The sequence below is a fragment of the Heterodontus francisci genome, chromosome 1 (assembly GCF_036365525.1).
Source record: "Heterodontus francisci isolate sHetFra1 chromosome 1, sHetFra1.hap1, whole genome shotgun sequence".
NCBI lineage: Eukaryota > Metazoa > Chordata > Chondrichthyes > Heterodontiformes > Heterodontidae > Heterodontus > Heterodontus francisci.
Window position 1 is genome coordinate 119,821,026 of NC_090371.1, and position 13,147 is coordinate 119,834,172.

The 13,147-nt window shown below is 44.3% G+C and overlaps 1 protein-coding gene and 1 long non-coding RNA gene across 5 annotated transcripts in view; one reads left to right on the top strand and one right to left on the bottom strand.

The window, feature by feature from the left end:
* LOC137371890 (uncharacterized) overlaps positions 1-4,806 on the bottom strand; it is a 29,175-nt gene extending 24,369 nt beyond the window's left edge. The window contains exon 1 of the long non-coding RNA XR_010975298.1: positions 4,611-4,806. This is a non-coding gene — a long non-coding RNA (uncharacterized lncRNA). The remainder of the gene's footprint in view (positions 1-4,610) is intronic.
* Positions 1-13,147, top strand: part of dlc1 (DLC1 Rho GTPase activating protein) — a 527,354-nt gene that overhangs the window by 263,792 nt on the left and 250,415 nt on the right. The window lies entirely within an intron of this gene.

Below are 13,147 nucleotides of genomic sequence, written 5' to 3' on the forward strand. Positions count from 1 at the left end.
AATGGAGAGAGATCGCTGCCCCCACATGCTCAACCTTTGTTGTACCTTGGCTACTCGCTCCTCCCAGGTTTTGGTGCATGCCCCGGCCCTTCTGAACCATATCCCCAGCACCTTCAGGTAGTCTGACCTAACGGTGAAGGGGACAAAGGATCGGTCAGCCCAGTTCCCAAAGAACATGGCCTCACTCTTGCCGTGGTTAACTTTGGCTCCCGAGGCCAGTTCGAACTGGTCGCAGATGTTCATCAGTCTGCGCACAGACAGCGGATCCGAACAGAAGACGGCGACGTCATCCATGTACAGGGAGGTTTTAACCTGAGTGCCTCCGCTGCCTGGGATTGTCACCCCTCTTATGCTCGCATCCTTCCTAATAGACTCAGCAAAGGGTTCAATACAGCAAATAAACAAGACCGGGGAGAGAGGACAGCCCTGTCTGACTCCAGATTGGATTGGGAAACTTTCCGATTCCCACCCATTGATTGAGACTGCGCTACAGATGTTTGCGTAGAGCAGTTTGATCCAATTGCAGATTCCCTCCCCAGGCTATTGCAGAAAATACGGAAGTATGGGGTTGAAGGTGATTTAGAGCTTTGGATCAGAAATTGGCTAGCTGAAAGAAGACAGAGGGTGGTGGTTGATGGCAAATGTTCATCCTGGAGTTTAGTTACTAGTGGTGTACCGCAAGGATCTGTTTTGGGGCCACTGCTGTTTGTCATTTTTATAAATGACCTGGAAGAGGGTGTAGAAGGGTGGGTTAGTAAATTTGCGGATGACACTAAGGTCGGTGGAGTTGTGGATAGTGCCGAAGGATGTTGTAGGGTACAGAGGGACATAGATAGGCTGCAGAGCTGGGCTGAGAGATGGCAAATGGAGTTTAATGCGGAAAAGTGTGAGGTGATTCACTTTGGAAGGAGTAACAGGAATGCAGAGTACTGGGCTAATGGGAAGATTCTTGGTAGTGTAGATGAACAGAGAGATCTTGGTGTCCAGGTACATAAATCCCTGAAGGTTGCTACCCAGGTTAATAGGGCTGTTAAGAAGGCATATGGTGTGTTAGTTTTTATTAGTAGGGGGATCGAGTTTCGGAGCCACGAGGTCATGCTGCAGCTGTACAAAACTCTGGTGAGACCGCACCTGGAGTATTGCGTGCAGTTCTGGTCACCGCATTATAGGAAGGATGTGGAAGCTTTGGAAAGGGTGCAGAGGAGATTTACTAGGATGTTGCCTGGTATGGAGGGAAGGTCTTACGAGGAAAGGCTAAGGGACTTGAGGTTGTTTGCGTTGGAGAGAAGGAGGAGGAGAGGTGACTTAATAGAGACATATAAGATAATCAGAGGGTTAGATAGGGTGGAGAGTGAGAGTCTTTTTCCTCGGATGGTGATGGCAAACACGAGGGGACATAGCTTTAAGTTGAGGGGTGATAGATATAGGACAGATGTCACAGGTAGTTTCTTTACTCAGAGAGTAGTAGGGGCGTGGAACGCCCTGCCTGCAACAGTAGTAGACTCGCCAACTTTAAGGGCATTTAAGTGGTCATTGGATAGACATATGGATGAAAATGGAATAGTGTAGGTCAGATGGTTTCACAGGTCGGCGCAACATCGAGGGCCGAAGGGCCTGTACTGCGCTGTAATGTTCTAAAAAAAAAAACCATTTTGGAAAGCACGTCCATCATGTCGGTGTGCGATATCCTGTCAAAAGCCTTCTCCTGGTCCAGGCTGATGAGGCAGGTGTCCACCCTCCTGTCCCGCACGAAGATGATCGTATCCCTGAGTAGCGCGAGACTATCAGAGATTTTCCTGCCGGGTACAGTGCAGGTCTGATCGGAGTGGATCACCAACTCCAGAGCAGACTTGACTCGACTGGCTATGACTTTGGACAGAATCTTGTCGTCAACATTAAGCAGTGAGATGGGCCGCCAATTTCTGATTTCTGCCCTCTCCTCCTTCCGCTTGTAAATGAGGGTGATGATGCCTTTCCTCACGGATTCTGACATGCTGCCGGCCAGGAGCATACTCTCGTATACTTCCAGCAGGTCCGGGCCGACCCAGTCCCACAGGGCCGAGTACAACTCGACCGGTAAGCCGTCGCTTCCGGAAGTTTTACTTGTCTCGAAGGACTCGACGGCCTTTGTCAGCTCGTCCAGAGTTAGCGGCTTGTCCAGTCTCTCCCTCCTCCTGTCATCTAAGACCTCTGTGATAGATGACAGGAAAGACTGAGAGGCTCTGCTGTCTGTGGGCTTCGCGTCAAACAGCCCAGCATAAAAGGATTTGCTGATCCTTTGTATGTCGGACTGCGAAGACGTTACCGAGCCATCCTCTTCCTTCAGGCTGCTGATAACAGAGCTCTCTCTGTGTACCTTTTGGAAGAAGTAACGCGAGCACGTCTCATCCTGCTCGATGGAGCGGACTCTGGACCAGAAGATGATCTTGGAGGCCTCCTTGGCAAAGAGCGAGGCCTGCTGGCTCTTCACCTCTTGGAGGTCCTCTTTGACCTCAACCCCCATTGACTGCAACCGGAGTAGATTTTGCATAATTTTCTGGAGTCGGGACATTTCCCTCTGTCTCTCTCTCGCCCTCTGAACACCTTTGTGGATGAAGAACCTCTTGATGTTCTCCTTAATCGCTTCCCACCAGTGAACTGGAGACTCAAAGAGGGTTTTCACAGTCCTCCAACCTTTGTAATCCCTTTTGAGTTCCTCAACGTTCTCTGGGGTCAGCAGTGTAGCATTGAGCTTCCACGTCCCTCTGCCAACCCGCTGGTCGTCCTGTAAGTGACAGTCGGCCAGTAAGAGGCAGTGGTCGGAGAAGACCACCAGCTTGACATCGGTGGATCCGACCGTGGCAGCATGGGACACAAACAGGAAGTCGATCCTGGAACGGGCAGACCCGTCCGATCTTGACCATGTGTATCTGCGCTGCGCTCCGTCTGCAGGTTTGCTGAAGACGTCGTGCAGTTTGGTACCTGGAGAACCATACCCCAGTTTGAGTTTGTACCTTCAGGAGAGGAAGTATGAAAATTGCTGGTGGTGGGTGACAATAAATAGGATCGCTATAACAATAACGTATTGATTCCTGTCTTGTCTGATTCTGTTGCAGATTAATATTCTCGTCTCCAATTGTCAGCTAGTAATTACTGGTAAGACTATCACTGTGTGGGTCATGATCTCACTTCCTGTCTACTACTGGTCCAATAGCTTTCATTGGCTCAAGGCTGTGTTTCAAAGTGTTATATTTGCATGGTCCAATACCACTTGATTATGTTTCAGCATTTCAAGACTATCAGGTTAAAAGGCGTAAACAAAGTTGTCCATAATCAACTTTATTATCACAGAATCATGGACAGTTCAACACAGAAATAAAGACAAGAATTGCTGGAAATACTCAGCAGGTCTGGCAGCATCTGTGGAGAGTCACTGACCTGAAACGTTAACTCTGCTTCTCTCTCCACAGATGCTGCCAAACCTGCTGAGTATTTCCAACATTTCTTGTTTTTATTTCAGATTTCCAGCATCTGCAGTATTTTGCTTTTCCCATCTGAAATGACTTGGAGTGTGGACTTTTTTTTCATGTAGGTTATGTGTTTGCTCTGTAAAGCCTAGATGCCCACATGATTGCCATCTTTGCTGCTTTGCATTTAAGGGAACGTTGCCACCCAGAGAAAACTCTGTATCCTGTAGAACTGATGCCTCTTTCACAAATGAAGTGATGATGGTGTTTCCCCCTGCAAACCACACATGTGTCATTTGCTTTGGTCTCTTTGCAGTGGCTTGGAAAGTTCTGGTATCATAGAAACTTTATGCTTTGGTAAGTTTTGCTTCTATGGAATGAACAGCTTGTATTCCAGATGTTGTTTCCAAGTCATCTACCCAGCAAAACCATCAGCCAACAAAAAGCTTGGAATAAAATACAGCAAAATATGTTTTTAAAAATGAAAAATAAACACTTTTAATCGCATCTCAAATAACAATCAGTTTTTAAGAAGCCAACTTAAGCAGGTCACGTCCCAGGACTCCATTGGGCCACCTTATTATAGGCAAAGTGCACACTGCAGGCAGAGTTTTATCTGAAGACCCAAAGAATATTCAGCATGGAACCAAATTCTAGCGCTCCAAAATCAAGTAGTGAATCAGGAGTGCAAAGTCTGCACTGGGTTTTCTAACACACACCTGCCACCAAGGTTCTGTTCCAAAAGTGGAGCCTGGGACAATTGGGGTTCATTCATTTTTTAGTTTTGTTCGACTTAGCATGTAGTTTAGAAACAGACCAGTGTAATAATGTCATCACATGTGATTTTAGTTCTGAGCAGTATTTGAGCAAGCGTTATTCGGGCTGGGTACACACAATAGCTACCCGGAGCAGTCAGCATGGGACACAATTGGTTCTTCTCCTTGGCCCTGCAGTGGACAAGCTGCTAAAGATGCCCTTCTTAATAAGCAGTTTGCCAATTTGTAGCCAGGAAAACAGGCATGTGGTGGAAAATGAAGCATCTTTAGCAGCAACTTAAAGATAAGGTATTAATGTGGGAAATAAAAAGAAGTCATCAACATATGTGCAGAACCCACAGCAGTAAATGCATTACATTTTTGAACGCTATTAAGGTGTAAAACCTACCAGTGACTGCCACAGAAATGTCCCTGATGACTCCATCCAGCTTTTGTTGGTGACCAGCTGAAGATTCCTTCAAACAAGTACAGCTCCAAATGCTGCCTGGTGATAGGGAACACCCACATTGGGTGGGTGGGTGGATGCAGGAACTTGTGGCACTCAGGCTGACAAAAAGAAAATGGCGGCTGAGTCTTAACTACACCGTCTGATCTTGATTTGTCCGCCTCCGAGGTTCCCAGCTGTTTTCAATGAGAACTGCAGCTGCCATGATAGAGGCGTGCCAGAAAATTGGGCTGGAAGCCAACACAACTAGCTCCCATTGGAGTTGGGCTTTGCTACCGTCCCAGTTTTAAGCAGAAACAGGGCAGTGGTGACAAGGAAATCACCCCTTAGTCTTTGAATCATCATATTGCCTACTATGCAATTGCACTGCCTTCATGGTATGGATCACAGTTTTAAAAATCACACATCACAATTAAAAATAGTGAAGATTGTTTCAACTGTGACACAAATGCTGCATCTCTTTTGGAGAGAATCACAAAATGTTTTCACCATTTGATAACTATTAGATTTTGAATATGATCAGAAGCGTAGCTTTCGGAAGTACCATGTCTGAATGTTTATATCCTCGAGAATGAGCATATTTCCTCCTATTGTAATACTTAGGGAGTTCCCGGAATTACATTTGTGTCTTTTCGTCTCTTTTTGTTTTGGTGGGGATTGTTGAAACAGTATTATTATATCTCCCATCATACCATTTAAGCTGCTCGATATAAAATGATCATATTCAGGAAGAATTTTCCCTGCCATATGTTTATATAACATTTAAAGTATTTTGGCTGAGCACAGTCTTCACTCAACGCATCTGGGAAAACAAGGCTCGCATTTCCTAATGTGGAGTGCTTAATAAATCCTCACTAATTTTGGCAGTGAACATAAAATTATTTATATGGACCCATAGACTGCAGCTCCTGATCAATATAATGTATGGATTTTTGCAGCTAATTCTGCTGTTCTGTCTGCTAGAGCACAGAATTGCAATTTCCTCTGTTGGCTCTGTTGGGATTTAGTTCATAATACAAATTTAAATATGCATGTGACACACTTTCCTGGCCTCAGATATAAGTACCTGTATGGAGTCTGTGCATTGTCAGTCAAGAGGTTGGAAAGATTGTTCTTATTTTAAAAGTAATCAGTAAATTTTCTGTTTGCCTCAATCAAGCTTTATTTGCTTTAAATAATGACTATTTTTCAAAACACAAAAACATCTTCAGAGAAGCAGACCTCAGTTTTGTTTCTGTCTCAGCTCACTTTTGCCAGAATTCATGTCAACAAAAATCATTTTCATGCCTAGACTCTGTGTTGCACATCAAGTGTGCACCAGAAGCAAGAAGCCTGAGGATCAGTGGAAATTGGTTCTCAGGCCATATCCGCATACTCGGCACAAGCTGCGTGCGTTGCTCACACTTACACACATAAAGGAAAGCCAGCACTGATTTGCTAAAGGCAAACTGTGTTTACCTGACTTAGTCATAGAGAGATACAGCACTGAAACAGGCCCTTCTGCCCACCGAGTCTGTGCTGACCATCAACCACCCATTTATACTAATCCTACATTATTCCCTACCACATCCCCTCCTACATTAATCCCATACTCCCTACAATTCTCCTACCTACACTATGGGCAATTTACAATGGACAATTTACCATGCAACCTACAAGTCTTTGGCATTGGGAGGAAACCAGAGCACCCAGTGGAAACCCACATGGTCACAGGGAGAACTTGCAAACTCCACACAGACAGTACCCGGAACCAAACCCGGGTCACTGGAGCTGTAAGGCTGCGGTGCTAACCACTGTGTTTTTTGATAAGGTAACCGAGAGGGTTGATCTTGTTGATATATTATATGTGGACTTCCAAAAGGCATTTGATAAAGTGCCACATAATATGCAAGGGGGTTCAGGAACAGAGAGACCTGGGTGTATATTCGCACAAACAGTTGAAGGCGGCAGGGCAGGTTGACAAAGAGGTTAAAAAGGCTATGGGATCTTGGGCTTTAGAAATAGAGGCATAGTTTACAAAACCAAGGAAATTATGATGAACCTTTATAAAATACTGGTTCAGCCTCATCTGGAATATTGTGTCCAATACTGGGCATTGCACTTTAGGACGGATGTGAAGGCTTTAGAGAGATTTACAAGAATGATTTCAGAGATGAAGGACTACAGTTACATGGATAGATTGGCGAAGCTAGGGTTGTTCTACTTAGAGAAGAGGAGGTTGAGAGGAGATAGAGATGTTCAAAATCATAAGGGGTCTAGACAGAAGTGGTAGACAGAATCTGTTCCTATTGGTGGAAGGGTCAGGAACAAGACGACACAGATTTAAAGTTATGGGCAAAGAATCAAAGGCAACATGAGGAAAACTTTTTTATTCAGCGAATAGTTATGATCTGGAATGCACTGCCTGAGAGTGTGGTGGAGGCATATTCAATGTTGGCTTTCAGAAGGGAATTGGATAAGCAGCTGGAGAAAAAATTTCAAGGCTATGGAGGAGTGGGACTGAGTTGGTCTTTCAGAGAGCTGGCATGAACACGATGGGCTGAATGGCCTTCTTTTCTGCTGTAACTTTTCGATAATTCTATGATTCCACAGTGAAGACATTAATGTTGGGCCACCTGCCTTGCTGGCAGTCGCCCTCAGGGAGGGAGGGGATTAGAGCTGGCTATTGATGGTTGGGGGATGCGGTGGGGAGGTAATTGCACCACTGAAACTTTTTGTTTGTTTCCATCCACCTGTCGTTGGTAGCCATGAGGGCTGCTGAAGCATCCTGAGTGGGACAGGTCCTGATCCTTGAAGATAAATTGCGAAAACTATTCTCAAATGGCCTTAGGCCTGTAATGTATATATTCATTGGGCCTAAGGCCTGTTTTAGGCAGCCATCTAGGGCACCTGAATGGAACCAAAGCCTGTTAAATTGTTATCCTTTAAGCATGATTTTCGCATGGAGAAAAATGGCATATGGCAAACCTATTTCTACACCAATGTGCAGTTTACAATGTAAATTTCAGGCCTGAGTTATTGGAATCCTTATGAGCTTTACTCTAAACGAACATTAGCAGGGACGCTGAAACCTATAAATCTACTGAAAATTATTTTCTAAAACAGCACAGAAAATGCTGAAAATACACATCAGGTCTATCAACATTCCTAAAGCAAAATAGTGGGTTAGCATTAATGGCTATCATTAGAAGTGAAAGTGATTGTCTATGAATTAAAGATATAATCAATACTTGCCGTACCTCAAATTAATGTATCATGTTGCAAACCTTTCCCATCTCAAAAACTTTGTGGCATTATGGATTTAAATTGCACCAACATGCAATTTACAGACCTGTTTAGATTTAATGCAAGTTTTGGAATGGCCATTGATAAACATCAAGTTATATTCATAATGAAATTCAGAGGGTGGGCTATAGCCAGACAGATTAAGAGTGAGACGCTGCTCTTATCAGTGATGTGATCACACAAGACAGAGAGAGATTAATTCTTTCTCTCCCTGTTGTTACTCAGAATGTAGCTCCTGTTAGTCATTCCTTTTGTGCCATTTATCTTGGAGCACAGAGAGTATCCCTAATTTAGAAGGAGCCTAATTAGGTACCTTGACAGATGATTAACAGTTGTTAAGTGGTATTTCTTTTCTATGGCCTTTTTTTAAATTCATGCTCTTCTTTTATCTGGTAAACAGCTAAAGTTGTGTTCATCATAGATTGCAGAGATAACTAAGTCTGTCCCTATGACTTGGAGCCAGAGAGTGTTAGCATCAAATCAGATAGACAACTTCATTGATATGAAAAGACAGGCCTTTGTCTCAGCTGCAGTCACCTTCTCTTTACCCTGATTTAAAAAAAAATGTTTTGGGATGTAAAATCTCCAAAGTAAGTCACTTTTATATAATGCAGTTGATATGTTCCATGCTGTGTTAATCTCACTTAATTGACTCTGTTCTGAATGCATCCTATTTGTGTTCATTTGGACAACTCAAGCAGACTGGTTAGACACAGCCATTGTGTGTCAAATCTCAGTGACAAAGAATTATTGTTTTTTGGTACTGATGGCCAGGTGACAAGTCATCCAGTTGTAGCACTTCTTTTATATTCCATTTATAAGTGCTTTTATATTTGGTGTTTCTTTGGTTTGGATCACGGGAGATTAGCATCTGAGCAAAAACAACAACTTGCATTTATATAGCACCTTTAACATAATAAAGCATCCCAAGACATGTCACAGGAGCATTGGCAAACAAAATTTTGTACAAAACCATGTTAGGAGATATTAAGGCCAATGACCAAAAGCTTGGTCAAAGAGGTTTTAAATAGTGTCTTAAAGGAGTAAAGAGAGGTAGAATGACAGAGAGGTTTAGGGAAGGAATTCCAGAGCTTAGGAAGGCACAACTGCCAATGGTGGAGTGATTAAAATCAGGGATGTGCAAGAGACCAGAATTGGAGGAGCACAGATATCTAGGCGGTTTGTGGGGTTGAGGTTACAGAGGTAGGGAGGGCATCAGTTCCCTCCCATGCTATTAAATATGGTTCCTTCTTTCCTGGTGGCAGACTCACAGACTCAGAGTTTTGAGGGTCCTGATAGCTGCAGGCTCCACTTCTAGCGCGCAGCTGAAGGAAAATAGCACTGGTAGAAATGTAAATAGGGGCAATTGGCACCAGAAGATCACTCGCGCTCACAAATCCAGCATTGAAATGCTACTGAAAGTGGCAACGCAGGTGGATAAGGTAGTCAAGAAGGCATACGGCATGGTTGCCTTCATCAGTCGGGGCATAGAGTATAAAAATTGGCAAGTCATGCTGCAGCTGTACAGGGCGGCACAGTGGCGCAGTGGTTAGCACCGCAGCCTCACAGCTCCAGCGACCCGGGTTCAATTCCAGGTACTGCCTGTGCGGAGTTTGCAAGTTCTCCCTGTGTCTGCGTGGGTTTCCTCCGGGTGCTCCGGTTTCCTCCCACATGCCAAAGACTTGCAGGTTGATAGGTAAATTGGCCATTAGAAATTTCCCCTAGTATAGGTAGGTGGTAGGGAAATATAGGGACAGGTGGGGATGTGGCATGAATATGGGATTAGTGTAGGATTAGTATAAATGGGTGGTTGATGGTCGGCACAGACTTGGTGGGCCGAAGGGCCTGTTTCAGTGCTGTATCTCTAAAATAAAAAAAAAAATAAAAAAAAATAAAAAAAAACTTTAGTTAGGCCACACTTAGAATATGCGTGCCATTCTCGTCGCCACACTACCAGAAGGACGTGGAGGCTTTGGAGAGGGTACAGAAGAGGTTTACCAGGATGTTGCCTGGTCTGGAGGGCATTAGCTATGAGGAGAAGTTGGATAAACTCGGATTGTTTTCACTGGAACGACGGAGGTGGAGGGGCGACATGATAGAGGTTTACAAAGTTATGAGCGGCATGGACAGAGTGGATAGTCAGAAACTGTTTCCCAGGGTGGAAGAGTCAGTTACTAGGGGACATAGGTTTAAGGTGAGAGGGGCAAAGTTTAGAGGGGATGTGCGAGGCAAGTTCTTTACACAGAGGGTGGTGAGTGCCTGGAACCTGCTGCCGGTGGAGGTGGTGGAAGCAGGTACGATAGCAACGTTTAAGAGGCATCTTGACAAATACATGAATAGGATGGGAATAGAGGGATACGGACCCCGGAAGTGCAGAAGGTTTTAGTTTAGGCAGGCATCAAGATTGGTGCCGGCTTGGAGGGCCGAATGGCCTGTTCCTGTGCTTACTGTTCTTTGTTCTTTGTTCTTTGAAATGTAAAAGCACCTAACCAGTCTTAACTGATGGCCAATTGATTATTGTGAATTTATTGCCAACAGAAAATATGTGGAGAAGTATAATGTAAGCATTTTTTTATTTGTTCGAGGAATGTGGGCGTCTCTGGCAAGGCTACATTTATTGCCCATCCCTAATTGCCCTTGAGAAGTTGAGTGGCTTGCTAGGCCATTAAAGAGTCAACCACATTGCTGTGGGTCTGGAGTCACATGTAGGCCAGGCCAGGTAAGTATGACAGACTTCCTTCCCTAAAGGCTGTTAGTGAACTAGATAGGTTTTTTACAACAATCATTTCATGGTCACCATTAGACTAGGTTTTTTTTAAATTCCAGATTTTTATTAATTGAGCTCAAATTTCACCATCTGCCATAGTGGGATTTGAACCCATGTCCCCAGGGCTTTAGCCTGGGCCTTTGGATTACTAGTCCACTGACATTACCACAATGCCACCGCCTCCCCATTGGTGTATGGAACTCTATAAAAGTAGGTATTTTCAGTCCTACCTCTCTCGGCATTTCTTCACAGATGAAGATTTTGGGAAGGTTGTAGTCATCAGTTGCAGGCCGGCTGGTAGCTAGTCAGGCCTATCCGTGACCAGCAGATTCTCCCACATCGGGTACAAGTGAAAGTTTAATCGTTGCTGGGGGCAATTGGATCCATCCTTCTCCTTTTCTCTTTCATGCTGGTTCTTCACTCAGTCTCAAAGGTGTCTGTAGCCCTCCTGATGTAGCATCTCCAGGCATCATGGCCTGCGCTTCCCACTGGTGATGGTCTATGTGGCACACAGAGAGGGACTTCTTCAGGGAGTCCTTGAAACATTTGCATGGAGCCCCTCTGTCCCTTTTACCCATGGTCAGCTCTCCATACAAGACGATCTTGGGCGGGCGACTATCGTTCATCCGGGCAACGTGACCCGCCCAATGCAGTTGACTTTGCAGGAGGATAGCCGCGATGCTGGTGATGTTGGCTGTTTCCAAGACTTCAATGCTTGTGATGCGGTCCTGCCAGTGGATCTTGAGGATGCTGCAGAGGCAGCGCTGATGGAAGCGCTCCAGAAGGCGTACATGACAGCAGTATAGGACCCATACAGAAGGGTGGTGAGGACTATGGCTTTGTACACTTTGACTTTGGTCTGTGCTCTGCGGCTGTGGTTGCTCCACACACGTTTGTAGAGTCTGTTGAATGTTCTGTTTGCTTTTGAAAGTCTATTGTCCACTTCCTTGTCAATGGTGGAATCAAACGAGATGACGCTCCCCAAATAAGTAAATTGCTTGACAGCATTGAGCTCAGTTCCCTCTAAGACAATGCTTGGTGGTCTATATTCTTCTTGGGATGCAGGCTGATGCAGGACTTCCGTTTTCTTTAAACAGAGTCGTGCCACCTCGGAAAAATGCATCATACGTTGCAGGTCTGACTGACTGTGGGTCAGGAGAGCACAGTCATTGGCGAAAAGAAGTTCACAGATGAGCTTTTCTTGTGTCTTTGTGTGAGCCTGAAGACGCCTGAGGTTGAAAAGGCCTCCCTCAGTCCGGAAGCGTATGTAAACTCCCTCCTTAAGGGCTTCTGTTGCCTGCTGCAGCATCATGCTGAAAAAGATGGTGAATGGGGTCGGGGCCAGCATACATCCCTGCTTCACGCCAAAAACATGACTTTCACTCGGCTGAAAACAGCTAAAGCTCTTCCAGCCACCTACAAACAGACAACAAGCCTTATGGAAAGTTGGTCTCAACAGGGTTGGTATAGAAAGACAAGCAAGTTATGCTTCAGTTGTACAGAGTCTTGGGCAAACCCCATCTGGAGTATATTGTTTAGTTTTGGGTTCCACACCTCAAAGGCATATATTGCCCAATACCTCCTTAAAGGGTAAAATTATGAGAACAAGTTGCATAAACTTCATTTCTATTCCCTTGAGCTTAGAAAGTTGATGTCTTTAACCTGTAAAGTGATTCAATAGGTTAGATGCAGAGAACCTATTTTCTCTTGCATGGAGAATCCAGTACAAAGGAAGCACAGGTGGTGAAACTGGTCTTAAATGGAAAAGAATATTAGGTGGGATGTAAATGGGCTGCTGATTCACCACTGGCTATTTTGTCCTATTGCCCAAGACCAATTTCACCCCCAAAATCTTAAAATTAGAGCTCGGACAGTTAAGAGTGAAATCAGGAAGTATTCTTTCACACCAAGGGTAGTAGAAATCTGGAATTCACTCCCTAAAAGGCTCTGGATACTGGGTCAATTGCAATTTTTATGACTATGATCGATAGACTTTTGTTGTCAGGGCTATGGAGAAAAGACAGGTAAATAGAATTAAAGTAAAGAGCAGCCATGATCTATGAAATTATGGAGAATGCTCATGGGACAGAATGGCCTACTCCTGTTCCTATGTTACAAAGCTGGTTTACAAGGACCTGCCCAGCCTTTATGAAGGTACTGTTTCTGTAGAAACCATTTAAACAATATAGAAGAGAATCAGGACTAGAGAACCACTTCAGGAAGACATTCTCAACGACAAATGACACAAGAAATGTTCCCCACCCCTGGTTATATTTTATATATATATATAATATATATATATTTATATATATTATGTATTACATCTAAAATGGAACCAGATTACTCCATTAACTGTCTGAGCTCATACTATTTGTGATGCTGCAAATCTTAGACCTGTAAAATCCAAATTAAACACATGTGGAGCATG